Source organism: Argiope bruennichi, chromosome 3, assembly GCF_947563725.1.
Source record: "Argiope bruennichi chromosome 3, qqArgBrue1.1, whole genome shotgun sequence".
Classification (NCBI taxonomy): domain Eukaryota; kingdom Metazoa; phylum Arthropoda; class Arachnida; order Araneae; family Araneidae; genus Argiope; species Argiope bruennichi.
The window spans coordinates 129,156,157-129,177,616 of record NC_079153.1 but is presented as its reverse complement, the minus strand read 5'-3'; the positions used below and the strand labels follow the sequence as shown (position 1 = coordinate 129,177,616).

Below are 21,460 nucleotides of genomic sequence, written 5' to 3'. Positions count from 1 at the left end.
TTGTGGAAAACTAGCTTAATATGGTTCGTCCCGTTCAAGCTTTCTTACGAAAACCAACGTAGCATTCACGCTGTTCATATGATGTCTCAAAAGTGGATTTTGCCGTAAGACGAAATCCCTTTTCATGTATCTCATATGAAGGCTTTGCAAATTAATTTTGCAATCACGTCGTCCGAACCAACTTCTGTCACACCAGTAATCAAGAGAAATGTCAATTTGTAACTGCCAGGTCGTTTGTTATTGCGTTGTATGAAATTAGTTTCCCGTCTCCTTTGGACAAATGTCGCAATAATTGCGAGATTTATTCTAAAAATAGTTTAATATGGATGCATTTCATGAATCTTAACAGATCAAATAATCTTTGTTTCTAATTGTGAACTTTTAATTATTAATATGAATGTTAAAAACCTGATAGAAAATTGATAGATAAATGCTCAATGAATGTAGATAAAAAAATTGCTCAGTTTTCTTTTTATTATATTTTTTCGAGAAAGTCGCCGATGAGCGTGAAAACAAACAGCAGTTGCCATAAATATACATTTAAAAAAAATTCACCATTCTAACTATCAAATTTGATATTTTGTGGTGATTTTTTATGATTTTGATTATATGATTGATACTTGTATTTGATCATTTTATATCAAATTTGATATTTGATATTTCTTTCTGTTAGTTGCTACACTTGAGTGCGAAATCGCATTTAATTACTTACTGCGAGCTCTTGCGCTGCAAATTTTGTAAAATGAAAGATTCCCTTTATCAAATTTAACAAAATGCTAATAATCAAATTTGATATAAAATGATCACAGATATCAAATATGACTAAAAATATTGATGAAAAATTTTTGTATGCCAATTCATTACCATATTAACCTTATATAGATGAAAATTATGGAATATAAAATATATGGATCTTATCTTTATATGGATTATAAAATGATCAAAAATATCAAATTTGATAAGAAATATTAAATTTGATATAAAATGATCACAAATATCAAATTTGATAAGAAATATTAAATTTGATATAAAATGATCACAAATATCAAATTTGATAAGAAATATTAAATTTGATATAAAATGATCACAAATATCAAATCTGACTAAAAATATTGATGAAAAATTTTTGTATGTAAATTCATTACCATATTAGCCTTATATGGATGATAATTATGGATTATAAAATATATGGATCTTATCCTTATATGAATTATAAAATGATGAAAAATATCAAATTTGATAAGAAATATTAAATTTGATATAAAATGATCACAAATATCAAATTTGATAAGAAATATTAAATTTGATATAAAATGATCACAAATATCAAATTTGATAAAAATTTTGATGAAAATTTTTTGTATGTCAATTCATTACCATATTAGCCTTATATGGATGATTGTTGTCGCCCTTGAAAATGAGATCAAATTGAACACTTGAAAAGGCGAACAGGTGGTTCCAAGGAACAAATTCTCTTAGCTCAATTGCTTGCACTTAGAAACATCAAGAGTGAAAGCTATACAATTGCAAGAGGGGATCAAGTCTAATTAGTAATTTTACTCCCTTTTGTAAATTCTGTTTTACACTTTCATGCACTGATTGATTACCTGCATATACAAATGCGTGTGGGAAACAGAAATATAGTATAATATCACTTTCTGCATTATATCAAACTATATACATACTTAATTTTGTTTAAATCTACCCTATTACTCAGAGATAATTGATCAAAAGTGAAAATCCTCTTAACTTTGAACATTACTTTTTTTATAGTATTTATCTTAAAACGTGATAAACTGAAATTTGCAATAATCATTTTCAGAAAATATTATTATTATCTTAAATACGTATTATTAAGTTTATAATTGTTTAATAACAGATTTAAAAATGAAGAATGGTTTATATTCATTTTGAAATGGTGAATATATTTTCATAAAAATGACTCTTCTCGATTCATTGCTTTTTTTAAACTTTCAATGTTAAGCTCTATTTCGAGGTTTGATAAGGAATATGAAATAGGCTCTTGGTATATTGAAGTAATATATGATGCAGAAAGTGGCACAAGAAATTTACAATCGGACATTTGATCTAAAATTGTATATATGATGGTTGCCATGTCTACATTTATATTCCGTGGTGAAATGGCCTGCATCTCTATTCTTTGCATAAACTCGGTTTTGTTATCGAATATCAGCCAAACCGTTACTACTTTTTCAAAATTGAAAACTCATTGAAAGGAATTGTTCTTGGAGTGAATGCAAGCATATATATATATTACATAAGAAAGATTCTTTTTCTTTGCTAGATCAATAATAATTAATCGCAGCTACATATAATTGTACTTAAAATTAATTACAGAAGTTTTTTTGATAAAGAAATTTTGAAGACGCACCAAAAAAGTTTTTTTATCTTTATGGTTCAAGTGGATTAAAGTGAAATAAAAAAAATGAGGCACAGAAAAATTTAATGTGCCTCGACACATCTAAATGAGGAAAAAGAATGCTTTGGAGTGAAGCCATTTAGCGAACTCTTTTAAAAGGAGACGTAAAAAGAATCAATTCTGATACTCAAAGAGGATTAAAACGTAAAGGAATCTTACTCATAATTTTTTTTGTCGTTTTCTTTCCATTCGTTGCCACACTTGAGTGCGAAATCGCATTTAATTACTCACTGCGAGCTCTTGCGCTGCAAATTTTGAAAAATGAAAGATGAATAAAAAAACAGCAAAGGAGGGCGGATTAAATATTAACAAGCAAAAAATAGCGTCGCCCTGCAAAAGAGATATTGAGTTTAAAATGGGAAGGCGCTAAAAAATTGGAAAGAAAAGAAAGAATACGAACAAGAATGTATGTGGTTGCAGACGATTTCAGTCCACTGAACACGCATCAGCAAATAAATTTGTTTGATCAAAGTGGTAATTTTCTGCATTTTGATTCGAGAATATTAATTGTATATTTCTAGTTATGAAAAAAAAAAAAAAACTCTGCAAAAACGGAAGAATCACAATAAGCATTTGAGAAACAAAGAATTGAAAGGACAGGGAAAAAATTATAAAGAGGGAGCAATTCATTAAGAAGTAACTTATTCTGTTCTTTTAGTTGTAGGATCAGGAGAATTGATTGGCATTGTGTGACGGAAAAAAAGTTCGAAATTGCTGAATATCTTTTCCTTTTGTGTAGTTTTGTAAAATGGAATTTCATTTGAGATTTGATTACACTTCAAAAAGGAAAGGAATTTTTCTTATTAGGGTGTTTCTTTTTTTTCCCTTTTGGAAAAATTCGATATTCTCAAAAGATTCGTTATGCATTTTGAAAAAGATTTCAAACAGACATTTTCAGGTGGAAAGAAATTTTCCTCTTTTTAAGGATGAATGGATTTGGTGTGTTTAGCATTCAGATACATATAGTAAAGAAATAAAAACTCCAATTACTGAAAAATCTGTAGCAGAAATGAAATTTAATTTTTGTTTTATCAAAAGTTCTCCTAGCCCAGTCGTTTGGATTTACGTTGTATATTACCAAGTATAGATTTAGATTTATGGAATTTAAGTTAATCAAAATATTCTTAGAATAAATAAAAGGCAGTAAATATTTTCTACACACGAGTCAGTTTCAGTTATGATTAATCCACTGTCATTAAAAAACTTACTATTAATTGCGTTATGATTTAAATAAAGAATGTTACTATTTACATGTTTTTGAAGAAAGTTCAAAAATAGTATATTTTTATTTTAAGAAATTATATTTGAAATAATTTAAAACATGTGGATTTAAACAAAATTTCAAAATAAGAATTCAGAACGATTGAAATGTAAATATATCGCAGAATTTCCTTACTTTGTAGAAGCCATTTTTTAAATGATTACCTGGAAATAATTGATTAAAATATCTTTTTATATGACTTATTCTTATATTGGCATATTATATTTTATTTCTTAACTATTTACAACTGACATAACTATGAATGAAAAATCATACTTTTTTGCAATATATCATGTATTAGGATATTTGAGAATAAACATGTCATGGAATCCTAATTATAATATCAAAATCACAGATTAGGTTTGAAATTTTCATTGACATTTAAAATGTTAGACAATGATTTCTTAAAAGTGAGATTACACTATTTTGAAGTAATTTGAACTTTAAAAAATGTGTGTTTAATAAATTCAAATAAATTAATCAAGCAAAATAAGGAGAAAATTAACCACTTTGTATAATAATAACATTGTTAATTGTTTTTTCATTTAACAAAATTTTATATTTTTACCATAGTTCTTTTTTTATGGCAGATTTCCGATTACATTCGGTGTAATGTGTCTTATCAATTCTACGATTCAAAGATTCAGCATATAAGGAATTGTAGCATCCCAAGATGGACAAAACTACTTGGAGCATTGACAGATTTCAAATTCTAGGCAGCTGCCTAGGTCTGCTGATATTGGGAGGAGATGGGTACAGGTAGATTGATAACACATTAAAAATGTTATAAATCAAGTTAAATAGTATTCTTTTTATAAAATAAGAATAATAAAATATTCGGTATATGTTTATCTAATTCCATTCATAAGTCTTATAAATTACAAATTCTTAATGACATATTTGTTTGAAGCTTTTTACCCAAAAATATATCACAATAATTAAATGATTTTTTAAATAAGGAAATGATTCTCAATAATTATTGTTACTTTTCCATAAAATTACTTCCTTAACCATGTTTTTAATGACAGAAAAATATCCATGCCTATATTTTCACAAACTTAGTATGATAAATATATTAAACTAAAATAAGTCACTAATGAGTTGATTGAGTTTAAAAATGCTGGAAATGGGAAACTACATTGACGAGTTATTAATAGAGATGTCTGAAAGTGTCGGGATTAGTTCTCGTTTCTAATCTCAAATGCCATTCCCATTGTCTTGAAAGTTATACAGAAAAGTTTTCTTGTTTTGCTTGGCAGTCAAGGAAAGGAGACGTTCACGTGGCGTATGAGCGATGAGTAGCTCTCGAGGAAAAGCAGAATAATTTTTTTTTTAACGATCACGCGGAAACCCAAAGAGTTTCTCGTGAAATTAGTAGTTTATGAAGAAAATAATTTTAAGGTCTTTAAGAAATATTCGGAACCGTGATAAGATAATTGTATAAAAATAAGGTGTGGCTCGATGTGAATAAATGGATGACTAATCAAGAAAACTTTTTACTGATTTTTTTTTTTTTGCTCGGAATCTCCTTTTTTTTGCAAACAGAAGCACAGGGTATGTGTTCACGAATACTTCTTTTGGGAAATGCCTCCTATATTTGAAATTTAGTGGCGTCCGTGGCAGGACTTTGATTTGGTGTATAGTCAAGGGATGGAATAACCATTTAAAATACACACAGAAGACCCATGAACATCTTCGCAAGAGATTTCGCAGCGAATACTACGGACCTTCCCTGGAAAGGGCATTCTGTGGAACATTTTCGGACGTTGAAATGATGGGAGAGACTCTCCTGGTAAGGAGAATCAGAGACGCTGTGAGTCTTGGATTGAAATGGAACACTAAATTGTCGAGTTATTATTATATTTATTATTATTATTATTTTTATTCGCTTATTATTTGTAATAAGCTCTGCCTTTGCCGCAAAATATCTAAATACTTCACTGCTTTGGAGTACTTAATGTGGATATGTAGCTTTCTTGGAGGTCTCTAAAGTAAAAATGGCTTATGTATTTTTCATAGTCGCACATGTATATTGTGAAATTGTAAGAAAATATATCTTTGCAATATTGTAAAATATTGAATAATATAATATCGTACAATATTGTACAGCATGCTGTTCTAGAATATTGCCCCGTTCTGAAAAAATAAGAAAATCACCAACAACTCACTCTACTTAAATTCTTTGCAACAGCTTGCATATATTAAGTTCTCGAATAACTTTTTTTTTTATCTTTTCCCTCACTCGTATTATATATTTTTGAACGGAAAACTATCAAGTATTTATCATATTAATTATTTTGGGTTTTCATGAGAATGAATAAGGCTACATTTACTAAAGTTAATTCGTTATTTAAATTTAACTCCACACAACACGTAATAGGGAGCGCGATCTATTCTAAAAGATTCAACCCGTATTAAAATTACACATACGATTGGACAAAGTTTTGATATTAGATTCAGAATGATTAAGTTACAGTTCTTATTATGTATAATAATAATAAAGCTTATTATGTATAATAATAATAAAATATATTACATATCAAGTATAGAATTCAAAACAATAAGTGAAGAAAATAATCTAAAATTTTTATGATGTATAAAATGTAATTGCTTCCTTTATAAAAACAACAATTTTTTCATCAAAACTTATATGAAAGTTATATTTTCCCATCTTTTTTACAACACATACTAAGCCATAAAACATTTCGCTATTTCGTTTTATATATCTTTTCTATACTTAAAATATTTATATTAAAAACTCAACATCTAAGCATTTTCGATGTTCATGTTTTCTTAAACATTTTACATAAAAAAGATTCTTTCTCAAAAAGACATTTCGCTCATTAAAAATAAAGTAAATAAATGTCTCTATTAAAGAAAAATTCTTCTAAAGATAAAGTCACATAGTTAAACTTCACATAAAAACAACTTCTGTTATTCTGAATTATATTTCCTTATTTGACTTTGGAAACTCTGAATATTAAAGACTTGAGTTCGAATAGGAGATACGACTTGTAAACAAAAGAGAGAAAAGTTATATATTTTTGTTTACAAAATGTCAAATTCAAAGAAATGTCTACAGAAAACTGCAAGCCAGATCGTATCAAATTATGCGGAGGCACTGGAATAGAAAACAAAGTTCCGTGGAGCAAAAAATTATTTTTATGTTTAATAAAGGAAGACACGATGTTTCTTTTATGAAAACAGTTCTGTCAAATTATAATTTGTTGTTTAGATTTGATTTCAGTACTGAATTTAATATTTAAATTGTGTTGTTTATTTCTTTAGCTGCATATTTACTTTATTATCTTTTTTTATGTTGGGTTTGAATTTAGAGAACTTCCTTTCTAGCATTTAAAACAGCATTAAAATGATGTTGGTTTTCTCTAAAATAGACAGCATTTAAAAAGTTGCAAAACGAAACGATATAACCAACTAATAAATTAAATTTTTTAAAAAAATCTGTTTTCTTTCTTACATCACGGGGAAACTGCAATAAATTGAATTTTTTTTGTATATAACATCAACTTTCAATTGCTGTTAAAGAATGACATTTTTAATTCATACTAATTATTTATATATATTAAGTAAATGATGTATTATTTTTTTAAAATTTATTTTATCAATTTTAAAGCATAAGAAAAAATATAAACCATATGTAATATCCCAAATTTTTAATAATTTCCTATTGATCACCATAATGTAAGCTCATAACGCTTATTACAAAATTACTTTTTTCTGCTTTAAAACTTTGCTTTTAGGAAATTTTTCAGTTAATGGAAAATTCGGACTTCGAGGGAATTTTACTTGTAAAGTAAATAATTCGTTGATCTATTAATAATAAAGATCTTACTCTTACTTATACTATAATTATTTTTCTTTTTTATTTGATTGTTTGTATTGCACATCGTTATAATTTGAATTACTGAAACGTACAATTTTTTTTAAAGAAATAAATGAAAAATTATATAACATAAAACTTACGACTTCTAAGAGTTCAGGAGTTAAAACAACGGTGAAGATATCTTTGTCACACACTCTAAAACAAAATTAAAAAAATATCATTATTTATAACAATTTACATTATTTCAATATTTAAGTGCATGTTTTTTCAAATACATGTTTACGGTAATATCATGAATTGACACTTGGGTGAAAGGCAAAATAGGAAAACACATAAATATAAAAACAAAATTTTTTTATCGCGAAAATTTGTTTTCAATTCAATATGCGAACAGGTCAATATTAATTTAATTCTACAATATACGTATTCTATTTTTGTTTATAGAAACACTATATATGAATATATGTAAATGCAAGAAAGGTCGGAAAATAGAAAAAAAAATTAGAATACATTAAAAATAGAGCGATAGTGATAGAGTGATAAAAAATATAGTGAGTAAAATGTTCTTTATATTTTCAAAATCAAATTTAAAAAAGAAATAATGGCAACAATACGAGTATGCACAGAGCAAGACAGGTGTAATGTTTGCCATATTTGTCTTATTGTTTGACAAAACAGTTTGTAAAATTTTTTCAATTGAAATCTGTAAACTGAATATATCCATCTGAATGAAATACAGGCTATAAACGAGGATACATACTTAAATTTCGCTATTTGTTTAATTCTGATGAAATATATTACATTAAAATTGCCTTTATCGTTATTTGTGATCCTATTTTTCGAAAATCAGGCAAAGTTTCAGCAATCTCGTTTGTGCTGAAATTCATATTCGCATAATATATATCAAACACGTCACTCCTATTTAATTTTGGAATTTCTCTTTCCCTTTGCATGAAATTGCGAACCATGTAGTAAATTGTGAAGAGCATTCATAGCCTTTTGTGCTTTGTAGCATAATAAACAAAAAGGAATATGAATTTTGGACATCTCTTTTTTTCCCGATCGATTAAAGCGAAAATTTGACGCAGAATTACAAGTTTTATTACAAGTTCGCCTACCAAACTTCATTCATTCAAGTCGCTGCAATTTTAAACTATCGCATTTGCATGCATGCGGAAGTACAGACAGTCACGTATTTGGTTCAAAATATAATGCATATCTATATTTTAAATACTGAAACTATATGTACCTTATTTTATACCTCTAACTGTAACTGCTTTTTGTAGTTATAATACTCACTTCCATTTGACAAATTCGGCGAATCGGTCTCATTCAAAATTGGAAAGAAGTTTACAATTTGGTTTAAAGACAACATGCTAAATTTTACCCGTCTAGCTGAAAATGATTTTAAGTTATCGCATGGACAGACAATAAATGTAATTTCAAAAATGTGTTTTGAACCCAAAGAGGTCTGAGACGTGGGGATTCGTTCGAATTTTTTGACGATCCCAATACTTTTTTTTTTGTATATTTGATATATGAGAAAGTCAAAATATAATTCTTGAAATATCTACCTATTACATTTTATAATTTTTTTACATTTCCTTTTTTCCTTTTATCATTTGCGCCCATTTTTCTGATGGAAAATTTCAATATTGAATATTTTGCCACTAGTCTTAAAATTCGGAACTTATTAATGGAGTCAAATAAATCATTCATTTAGAGTATAATAAATTAACCATAGTTACATAATTATTATCGCCAATCAATGAAAATGAGTAAATTATTCACAATTATTCAATAAATAATCATATTTAAAAAATTCTTTTATTTAAAGGCGAATTAAGATTAGATTTTAAAGTGAAATTTAAGAATCGGGTTTCAAATAATTTTTCTTATTCTATAATTTTCAAATTTTGTCAGTAATGTACAGATATTTTGTGATTGTAATGTACAAATATTATAATACAAATTTTTTTTTTGTGTATTCCTAATAAAGGGATATTTTAAATTTTTAAACATTTTAATAATTTTAATTAATCATTAATTATTTTTTTAATCCGTAGCAGTGATGGTAGCTAAGATGGTTAGTTGAAGAAACAATAAATATCAAAAATAGAAAGAAAAGTATAATCAAATATTAAATCTTACTGCTTACAATTATACAATTAAGACAATTGTACAGTTAAAACTTTTTAGAATTTATTTTTTTAAAATCCAAAGGATTACAAAAGAGAAAGTAAAAGATATAATTTAAAACGTCACGATTTCAATATTATTGCATATGAAGCACTTTAGGAACATGGCCTTATATTCAAGATACTATTCCTTAGAAATGTCATGGGAAAAAATTGGGAAAGAAGCAGCCAAATGTTTTAGCTATTTATAGTGAAACTATTCTTTTAAAGGTTATATGAACACGACAAAATACGCCATATTTAACAGGTAAAGGTTAAAAATTTATGATAAAACAAATCAATATTGTCTGTCTCTAGAACGAAACATCGTATTATGTTAATGTTTTAGGCTAATTTTATCTATATTTGTTTTATTTTTATAATTTTATCTTTATAATATAGCAGTGATAAATGGCAAACAAAAAAAAGTAGATTTATTATCGTAACAAAGAGTACTAGTATAAGTCTAGTCACTAATACAGATGAAAAGTATTCATGTAAAATAAACTTAAAATTTTTTTTGAAATTGAGTAAAAGAAAAATTTGAAATAAAGTTGCTAACACTGAGACTTATTTTATTAATTTTAAAGTTAGAATTAGTTTTGTTCAACAATATGCTCCGAAGCTATTGAAGAAAAGCATTATAAGTTTGATTAACTTTTTTTTTATTAAAAAACAATTAAAATCTTGAAAAATCCATTTTTATTGAGCGCATGCTGCACAAAAAGTAATTCCCAAATCTGGTAGCTCTGAGTTCAACTATTTGACTTGTAGAGTGTTTTAAAAGATTTTTGTGTTATAATATATAGATAATATGTCTGCTAGTAAATATAATTATGTTTAAACCTACAGGAGTGGTCTTCTGGAAACATTCTCGCAATAAAAATGTTATCCCTAGAACGCTTTGCATAGCATTGGCGTACGATAGTTACGAAGTAATAATCTTTGACAGAATTTAGCATTTTTATTGAATCTATCATGTCAGTCTTGGCTAGCTTTTTGGCGATTAATCCCTGGCATGCGTCTGATAATATCCGAAAACTGAATTTGTGATTTAGATGCGTTTTTCCCACCCGATTGAAACAAAAATTCGACCCAAAACGACAGTTATAGTCACAAAATCCCATACCAGATTTGATGTGTTTAAATAATTCCATTTTTGAGTTATCGCGTTATTTATATTTCCCAAATATTTCTCAAAATTTGTTAGGTGTTAGATGTTAAATATGTATACCAAATTTTATTCATCTAGCTCTCTTTTTTTGTAATTATAGCGTTAACGTATATTCCAGCAGCAAGACAGATTTCCTCTGAACAGATTTTGAAAAAAATCTGGTAGAAATTTACATATTTGGTATAAAGACCGTATACCAAATTTCATCCGTCTGGCTTAAAGTATTTTTGAGTTATCTTTGTCAAAGATAGACAAACAGACGAATGAACATTCTCCAAAAATGTGTTTTTCAAGGTGAAGGAGGTCTAAAACGTAGAAATTTCAAAATCTCGAATTCGAATTTTTTGAGATTCCTTTGGTTTTTCTATACTATGTATATAAGAAAGTAAAAAAATAAGAAAGAAAGACATAAATTCTTTTTCATTTGCAATGAGATGTCTCATTACAAAAATGGAAATAATAAAGAGAAAAATTTTCTTGAATCTGAAAGGAAATTATTTAATACATCGATTGGAGAAGATAACCTTTGATATAAAGTACTAAAAAAATATACTTTTTTTATAGAAAGCAATTTCACATTCTCTTTCTAAATTTTACATCCTAAGTTTGATTCTGTTACTTATATCTGAAAGAACAATTTTCATTTCTCATTTTCGTACTCAAAAAATTTAAAAAAGGATTTTCTTTTCAAAAGTACCATTACCCAACTTTATTTTTCAAAATAAAGTTCTGGTATAAACCAACCGCCGAAATAAACTCTTTATATACAAAGAAAAAAATTATAATAAAAAAAGAATATCTGGAAATTTTTAAATGAGCTTCCATTCAAACAGGTTTAAACTCAGAATATGAAAATTCAATGACATATTCTAAGAAATGTTGAAAGTAATAAGTTTTTTAGAGGCAGGAAAGTAATCATAAGTTCAAGTTACAATTTTGACAAAAAAATAAAAATAAAAATAACCCAGCTAGTAATGTAAAAGAACAGAATGTGAAGAACTAAATGAACAGAAATGTGAATTTTATTTGAGTTTTTATAGTTTATAAAAGTTGATTCAATGGAAAGAAAAAACGTTTTGTGGCTTATAGAAAAAAAATCCAAGGAAAAAAGAAAATTAGAATTGGAAATTTTGAGATTACAATTAGAATGACAGTGTTGAGATTCTTTAAGGGATCTATATCGCAATAAATAAATATAATAATATAGTATAGTTTTGACCAGTTTCATTTTAAATACAAGTTTTGTAAATTTAATATTTGTTCAAAATTTTCTAATTAAAATTTAAAGAAATTTCTGAAGAATAATTCTGATTTGTCTTGCCAATATAAATCTGAATATCAACGATGTGAAATAACATAATATATAAGCAAAAAATAAAAAAAGGTTTCGATGAATTTTTCTCTTTAAGTATTATTATAATTTTAATAAATAAAATATGAATGGAATGTAAATATATCAATTCAAAAACTGTACGTTTAATTAGAATGAAAGTAATAATACCTGTTTGCATATAACTATAAAATAGGTTTTTTTAGAATTAGATAGATAAATGCGATATGTTTCCATTTTAAACTTTAATATTTTATTTATAAAGTAAATTTAAAAATAAATTTATTTCTAGATTATTTCTGACATTACTGAAATCAAATAATAAATTCTTTTAAAAAAAGAAAGGGTAGAAAAAGGAATATTCAAGAAAGAAAATCGTCTATATATTTCTTTAAATATTTATTTCACTTATTCTCTTTCTATTGTTTGGCAGCGATTTTAATTATTATTTCATATCGCAAAGAAATTCGTTTAATATTATTTTTTAATTTTACTTGTGTTTGTATTAAAATAAATTTAAATGTCAAATGTTATAGAAAAGTGATAAGAAAATTATCGTTTCAAAAATTATTTTATTATTAAATTTATTAATTTTTCTTCATCTTTTCTATGAATTAATATTTTGTATATCCTCCATAGTTTTGCATATAATTCGTATTTTTAATTCGATCTAGCTATAAACGATAAGTGTTTTATTAAATTTGTATTAAAATAAATTTGAATGCCAAATGTTCTAGAAAAGTAAGCAGTAAATTGTTGATTCGAAAATTATTTTGTTATTAAATTTATTAATTTTTCTATATCTTTCCTATGAATTAATATTTTTGTATAGCCTTCATAGTTTTGCATTTAATTCATATTTTCAACACGATTTCGTTATAAACGACGAGTTTCTGAATTAATTATCATTATGAAACAAACTTTACGAATTGTCTAAGTTATATCGGCTTAAAGTTAATCCAATATTGATAATTTATGTATAAACGAGAGCTTCCGCATTATAACTATTCTGATCAGCATCTTTAACTACTTTGTTAGTTAAGGATTCCAAAATTTCAAGTGTACTAAGAACGCGCATAGAAAATTAATAATTAATTAAGGCATTTGTAGTGAAGAGTTCGCATATAGATGAGCCCTGAAAATTGAGGAATTGCTAATAACGGATTTTCTATACAAACTTAACCAATTCATTCTCTTGAATTTCGTAAATGCTCACGTCCAGACAAATCTCAAGATATTTTTCTGGCTTCTGTACATAGTGACAATGAAGTTGCAACAGCTTTACTGTGTCTGTGTTATTTACGAGAAAATAAATTATGGATATTTGATGTGGTATTAATTATATTAAAAGCTAATTTTAAAAAGAGTTGGTCTTTATTTTTAAGTATTTCGCAAGTACTGTACTCAGAAAAATTCGATATTTTGAAGGGTATCGACGTTTTTAAATTCCGATATTGAAAAGAAAAAAAATGAAGGAAAATGTGAGAGATTTGCTTATATAACTTGTATATACGGATTCGAATATTCAGAAAAGTAATGAACGTGATAAATGAATCCCGACTGGATACATACCAAACATTTCATTCATGTACATATCGTTTGTTTCGAAATTGTAATATTATTTTCGCGCATAGTTAGTTTCACTGTAAGAAAGATAGTTTTACAGTATTTTTTATGTGCTGAATGGATGTCAAATCAAAGTTCCAAAAATTATAGGGAAATTTTGGTGATCTTTAGATTAGTAACGAAGATATGATACCTTTCTAGAAGCTTCATTGAGACTATAAAAGTCAGAGAGAGAGAGATAAAGTAGTAGGCGAGTCAGGAGAAAAGTAATTAAGAGAAGTCTCTTTCGAGTGTTGATGTCCTGAAAGTTCTCTGTTAGCTCTTTGTATTATTGCGATGGTTTATTAACGATTTCCCGTTTGTGTGCTGCTATTTTCTGCTAGTGCTTTTCTTGTGTACGTTTTGTATGTGTTTTGTTACCTGCATTTTGTGTTTTTTTTAGCTTTCTTACCCGTTACTGAGCTCGTTGGATTTTTTCCCCCGTGAATCCACTATACAGATTTTCCATAACGGTGTAGTTGGAGAGTGGAGATTCACAAACTATCTGATTTCCACTTTGAATTAGGTTGTGAAAGCTGTAGAACTGAAAATACTTTCTTTGTTCTCTTTCGTAGCGTCTACTTTGCATTTCTTTTGTTGAAGATTGTTATATACGATCATGTGTTTACTGTTCATTTTCGGATACTGAAACCTCCTTGCTTTTGCGCATGCGTCGGGAAGCGTTTACATATTGAAACAGAGGAGATAAAAAAAAAAAGAAGAAAGAATAGGTGTTAGGAAAGAGAAAAGGGAGAAATTTACATTTAGTAATAGAGGGAATTCAGAATCAGTTGGTGTAATAAATACCTATTTTTCTGCGTACCACCTCTTAGCGGAGTACAGTCGACTAAAAGTGCTAGTTTCAGGATCCTGAAACGATCAGTAGTGTTTTTTTTTGTATTACATATATAAAATTTCATTCAGCTCTGTCCAGTTCAGGCGAATGCTTTCAAAAGAAAATCAATCAAAAAGGAAAATTCTCTTATATCTGATCATCCGTATATGAAATATATCATGTACATAATTAAATATAAAAATGGAACATTGTCCAAATTCAATCAGTTTTCAAAATTGAACATGGCAATCGTATTGGAATCATTGAATAGATATTTTTTTTTCTAATATGGAGTAATAATATTTTTATTTTTGTATAATAATAGAAAAACAAAAGTCTCGAATGTGCATATTTCAAACCATTAGCATTCATTGCGGTGGTTAATTGTTAGTTTCGCAATTTGAAGAGCTTACATAAATAGTTCTTCATATGTATAAGCCTATGTTTGAAAATATTTTATTACCCAAGTTCTTTACTATTCTTTCATTTCAGTTTACTGTTTTAAACATTAAATTAATTCCTGCTACATGGGCAATGCTGAATCAACCTCTTTTCCTTATGACTTTTATTGAATAATCAGTGTTCGGATTTCCAAATTCTTTTTAAGTCAAACAGGACATCTTATATATACACATAAATATTCTATTCATATATTTTTTTTATGCAAAAGAGTTTTGTTTGGAGCCTACCTTATATAAGAATAAAACTTTTTATAATTCTCTCCTATCAGTGTTTTTAAAAAAGGGAATATTTTCTTTTTATATATATACACATGGTAAATATTCGATATGCCTGGAACTCCCCTGAAAATGACAACCTACGGATCTCTGACTAGATTCAAACTCATTATTATTTTAATATTTTCTTTTTTAAATTCAGATATTTGAAAGTGAGTCACCTTGAGTGAGATGGTATCATTTTATGCGATAAGCTAGAAAAATGGATGTACTTCAGTCAGCTACAGGAATAAAAATAAACAAACTGTAATGTAACTGCATTATTGATACCAAAACCTTATGAGTGCCTTAAAAATTTATTAGGCGAGCGATATGAACCATTTGAGAAATTTAGAAACCCTTATCTCAAATAATTTGCGACGCTCGGAGCAAAAAAATTTCATTTTCTAGCCAAGAACACTTTTTGTTCATTTTTAAACTTTAATAAAAAACAAATAAATAAAAGTTTCCCATAAAAAAATAACGCCGCCGGTGTTTTGGATTAGATAAGAAGGTGGCAGATTTGAAATTTATGCGCCACCACTACAAAAGGACGGTTTTATTTTATGTGTGCGTAACCTCAGCGGCGGCCGTACATTTGCATCTAAATATTCTTTTGAGCACTTACTTCATTTTCTTCAGCCGAGACATTATTATTCAGCTTTTAGAAAACACCGTCCTTTTCACGGTGAGGTCTTTCCTTTAAAGGCAAACGCCATAAAGACGCGCATTACGATCAGCAAGCTTATGTCTTGAGAACAACGATTAACTATAAAAAAAAAGGAAAGAGAAATGGAAAGCAGGCATCTCCGTAACGACTTTTAACTATTCCATACACCCCCTTTTTTATTTATGTATATATTTATTTATTTTTACGACACAGTGGAAATATGCAACCGCGGAAAACTTATATTTCCCTCACAGGATTTTACGATTCGCCAGTTTTTACGGCGGGGCGTATATATTTCTCTTTTCTGACTTTTGGATCTTTATCTTGCGGTTGAAGAGCACGTGACTGTCCTTTGCAGGGACTTTAAAACCATCGGGAGGCAGAGTTTTATAGGGCGAGTCCGTACGTGCCGCCCATGCACAGTGGATGTTTCTTGTGCGTAAAAAGATGAGCTTGTAGGGAGGAGCAAGGCTAAATGGAATCGTGTTGACCGGAAGAGTGACCGGCCATAAATGCTCCGGACGCCCCATCGGCCGCCCCGGGTGGACAACGACCTATTTTAAATCCTCGAATCCGAAAAAATGGCGTAAGGAAATAGCAACGGCCTATTTTCCAGTTCTATTTGTGGAGAGGTTTCAGAATGCAGATATTTTATGCAAGGAAGCGGGTGAATTCTTTTAAGGGCTGTTTGAATCTTTGTATCAGTCGAATGCGGGCACAAAGAAAAGCTGTTTTCTAAGAGTGGATTTGTTTATTGAGGGATCTTATATTTTTGGCGTTTTTTATGATGTGTACAAAAATTACTCAGAATTTTGAAATGTTCTTTAGCAATTTAGTAGTAATAATCTATATTAAGTTTATGCTGAGAAATTAATCTTTATAGTCCGAAAGCAAATAATGTAAATTTCTAATATAAAATAACAGATTTTTTTAAACTCTAAAATAGTTTAGTAATTTCCCTAGTTCCACAAACTTGATTGAAAAGAAGCTTCTTCCAAATTTAATTGATGTAAATTAGTATTTTAGTAAATGTATTAAATGTAAATTAGTATTTTAATTTAGATGAGAAAAGTATATTTATTAGAGAAATTTGCTCCCATCATCCCTCTCTGATGATTATTTTTCTTTAATTTTCCATTTACTTCATAAATATGTAACAGTATTTTTTTACAAAATACTATCGTAAACTTCAATTAAAGAAAGGAAGTAAAAAGGTATGCCTGTTTTTTTTTTCTAATGCCAAAATTATTTTCTTTGAAAAAAGCTCGAAAAAATGTTTTTAGTTTATTATAATAAAAGTGAGATGAAAACTTGGGGAGAGAACTCAAACATTATTTTCATCGGGCCACAGTAGCTTGGCGGTAAGGTCTCTTCGAAACCGGATAGTTTCAGGTTCGAGGCCCGACTTTACCGAAGAACCATCGTGTAAACCGAAGAACCATCGGGTTTGGTGCACGTTAAATCCGTCGGGGCCAAACGGCCTCCCGTTGGTGTGGTGTGGAGAGGGGAGGGGAGGGGGCTGACAACCCAGACGTCGTCCTCGTCATCTGGCAGTGATTCAAAATGACGAGGTACGTCCGAAAATAGCATTAGTGTTGATTTCAAACGGGACGTTAATATAACAAAACTAAACTGAATATTTTCATCTCCTTCCGACTATTCAAAAATTTCGCCTCGGCAAGCAGAAAGGCAAAGTTTGGTTTCTTTTCATCTAAGTTAATATTTATGAATCTAATTTAGGCAAAATATGGGCTTGAAAATTACCTTTTAGCCCTTAGTTTCTAAGGTATTGCAGTTATAAAATACAAATATGAGAAAAACTTTAAATACAAATACGAAACACACCACATGTAAGGCAACTAGTTATTCAAAGTAATCCCACAAACACAAAAAATTGTCAGTGAGTAGTCGTTTATTTCTTAGGAATTCTCTTCGATGCCGATTCCTGCATCGCAATGAAACCATAAATAAACGATCAGATGCAGACACTTAACGACAAGTTCCCTCTCAATAAATATACCTCTTATAGAATTCCAATAGACGCCATGTTTGCGAACAGCCTATCGGAGAGATTGCCACTGGCGATGATAGAGTGGGGAATATCATATTCTTCTCGATCATGAGGTAGACCACTTTCGTTCGCCATATTGCGACAACGCTTTTATGTAAATGGAACCAGAAAACCCCTCGAAGACATGTTTTCTTGCACATTTATAGCGATAGGAGTGGCGTATTATTTGCAAAGGGTGAAATGGGAATTTTCGCTATCTGTAATTATAATTATTATACAATATTTTATAAATATTATATACCATATTAAGCAATTTTATTTATGTGTTACTAGTATAAAAAAGGTTTATTGTAACTAGTTATACATTTGATTAGAATTTTGCTCTCAGAAATAGAAGATAAGAACAATAACAACAAACCAGAAGAAAAATATCTTCTATATAAATAGAAAAATATAGAGAATAGAAGAAATATATATATATATATATATATATTCTTCTAGATATACGGAAGAAAAATATATATGATTGTTTTCTATACAAAAGTAAATAATTCTTTGCAGTTACTGGAGTTATTCAAGCTAGCTTGTATTGCACAAAAAGCAATTAAAATTTATTTTTTAAATTTGAAATATTTCTAGTTAATTGTATTTTATTTACAAGGTTATTGAAAAGTGGTTCAATCCTAATTCTTCAAATTTCATGCTAGATAATTAGCAAAAGGTCAAAATGCTTTCCTCAGTGATTTTCTTCTTATTTTTTTTTGTTATTTGGTTTGTTTGTTGAAATGGTGTATTCAAAATTTTACAAGTGATTCATATTATTTTGAAATTCTTGCAGAAACAATAAATAAACAAACAAAAAACAAATGAGAATTTTTTTAAAAAGCGTTTTGAATTAATCAAGAAGCAGCACTTACATATTAATATTTTTTACCTATTATCAGCTTTGTAAACATCAATAACTACAAAGCTTATTAGATGAAAAAAAATAATAAGTACCATACTAGTTAGATAAAAACAGTAATGAAAATATGAAACATATAAAATAAACTATTTTTACATTTATTTAACCTAATTATTTTATGCTTTCTCATGTGTTAATAAAGGGCTTCGCAAAATTAACGCAAGATTTGAATATGCCACCATTCGTGCAGTAAACTATTGGAAACCCTATTAAAAAACGATTTGTCATCTGATAATTTAGGGTTAGAAATAAAGGAGCATTATACGATAGAACAACATGTTTTCATTGTTGAAAAATGTCAAAATAATAATAATAATAATAATTAAAGTCTGACAGCTGGAGTTCGAAAAATTGAGAATTGGCCCCCTAGATCGTGTGATTTAACATCACTGGATTTTTTTTATGGAGTTATTTGAAGTCAAAGGTCTATGCCAACAAGCCCATTAGCATGCGTGCGTTGAAACAGGAAATTCAACGCTGCTTTAATGAAATTGAACCACATTAATGCGAAATGGTCATGGAAAATTTCGACAAGAGAGTGGGTAAGTGCCAGCAAAGCCATAGAGACCATTCGCCCTATGTGTTATTCCATACATAACCCTATCCTATGTATTTTACAATTCAATAAAAATATAAAAGTTTAAAGAAAAAAAAACGCATTTTTTTTTATTTAATTTAAATTTTGCATTAACATGTTCTATCACGTAAAACTCCATTTTTACTAACACTAAACTATCAACTGTCAAATGTTTTTTTAATAGGATTGTCAAAACTTTATTGCATAAATAGTGGCAAATTCAAATCTTGCGTCAATTTTGGGGCATCCTTTACAATTTTCAAAACTTTTGTTTTCTATTAATTGCACTTTTAATGTTAATTATTTCCATAATCGATAAAAATTAATTTAAGCGTCGTAGACAGGTATTTGCATCCTGTTGTTAATTCTATGATTACCTCAATAAATTTTGTTTTAACCATTATAAGAAGATAATTGTAAGCCTATTAACTGCAGAAGATCCGAATCAAACAACCAATACTTATGTGCTTGTAAAAGATAATATTACAATGAAATATATATTAAAATATTTACAAATTCTGAAAAATAGAAATTAAAAACACTATTTAAACTAAATAATGAAAATTTTTACACGCAGAAGAGCCTATTTTCACTGATGTTAAATTTAAATAGTAATTCACTACGTAATGAATTAGAGGAAAGAAGAATCAAGGTACTAAATAATAAACATTTTTTAAAGTTTTTTTTCCCAATCAGGCTGTTATTTTCTTTAAAGTTCTTCAATATCTGTTTCCTTCCCAAAGTTATTTGAAATCATAACATGAATTCAATATAAATCAACGTAATATTACTATACCACAACTATAAATTCTAACCCAACTAGGGAAAAAGAATAACATCACCACCCCGATCTTGTTTTGCCATTTCACATTCCATCTCTTTCTTCTTCCGTCGAATCAAACACGCAAATGCAAACGACACTCCCTAAGAAATTTCTGAAGCAAAACTGCAGACAACCCTTTTCCCCCTTTCCTTGATGGAATTGTTCAAGGGGGGGAGAGTGTTAGGGGATGAAATAACACCATAAGGAGCGGGTAACACCTGTTCTCGATGAAGAACCCCACCGAAGAAGCATCAGCAGGATTGTTAAGGAAGCAGAAGCACCCCAGCGGCAGAAGCAACTGTTCTTCTTTAAGCAACTCACCCCACCAGCCCTCCTAATAGATTTCATGCCTTCAAGGAATGGAATTTGCAAAAGCGGAGCGGCGTCTTTTCAGATGCAAATAAAAAGTTCGCTTCGTCTCCAATGAAAGGGAAGGAGATTCTTGCCGACAAGAGAGACATGAGTTAAGATGACATCTTATTAAACTGAGGTTTCTCCGAAAAGAACGTTCTCTGCAATCGGTATTTGGTGCTGCGGCGTCCTCGCTTGTTGCATAGTCAAGAAGGAAGACCCTCCTCTGATTTATGGAAATGGTTGAAGTGAATCATTTTTATAAATTGCACTTCGTCCCGAGGTCTACTTTTTTTTTTTCTACATAGGACAAAACTCGAAAGAAAAGAAACTTTTCTTTTGATGAAGTTATGTTAAATATTTTATTTCTCTTTTTCCTCAGAAGGAAGGGAAGTTCTTAATGGTAGAAGTATTCTCGAGGAAATGATCTTATTTTGAATATGCTAATAGAAGATATCAAAATGGAAAATAAGTTCGCAATCGTAAGAATATTTTTTTTTTCTTCCCGTAAAAATTCCAGATTTAATTTTACGCCTATGAACTGATGTGCTTTATGACTTTTTTTGAAACAGGTTTCTGAATTTGAGTTTTTTAATTCTTGAGACATCTCCTCTTGTATGAGTTTGATAAATTACTTTCTGGGTTTTCAGAAAGTAATTTTGAAAACCCAGAATTCAACTTA

At 28.6% G+C, this 21,460-nt stretch overlaps 1 protein-coding gene across 1 annotated transcript in view; it reads right to left on the bottom strand.

Annotated features, from left to right (window-relative positions):
* The window catches only part of LOC129962731 (leucine-rich repeats and immunoglobulin-like domains protein 1), a 328,024-nt gene that overhangs the window by 43,884 nt on the left and 262,680 nt on the right, over positions 1-21,460 (bottom strand). Inside the window, exon 5 of the mRNA XM_056076691.1 lies at positions 7,686-7,740. The gene's annotated coding sequence lies outside the window, so the exon portion shown is untranslated. The remainder of the gene's footprint in view (positions 1-7,685; positions 7,741-21,460) is intronic.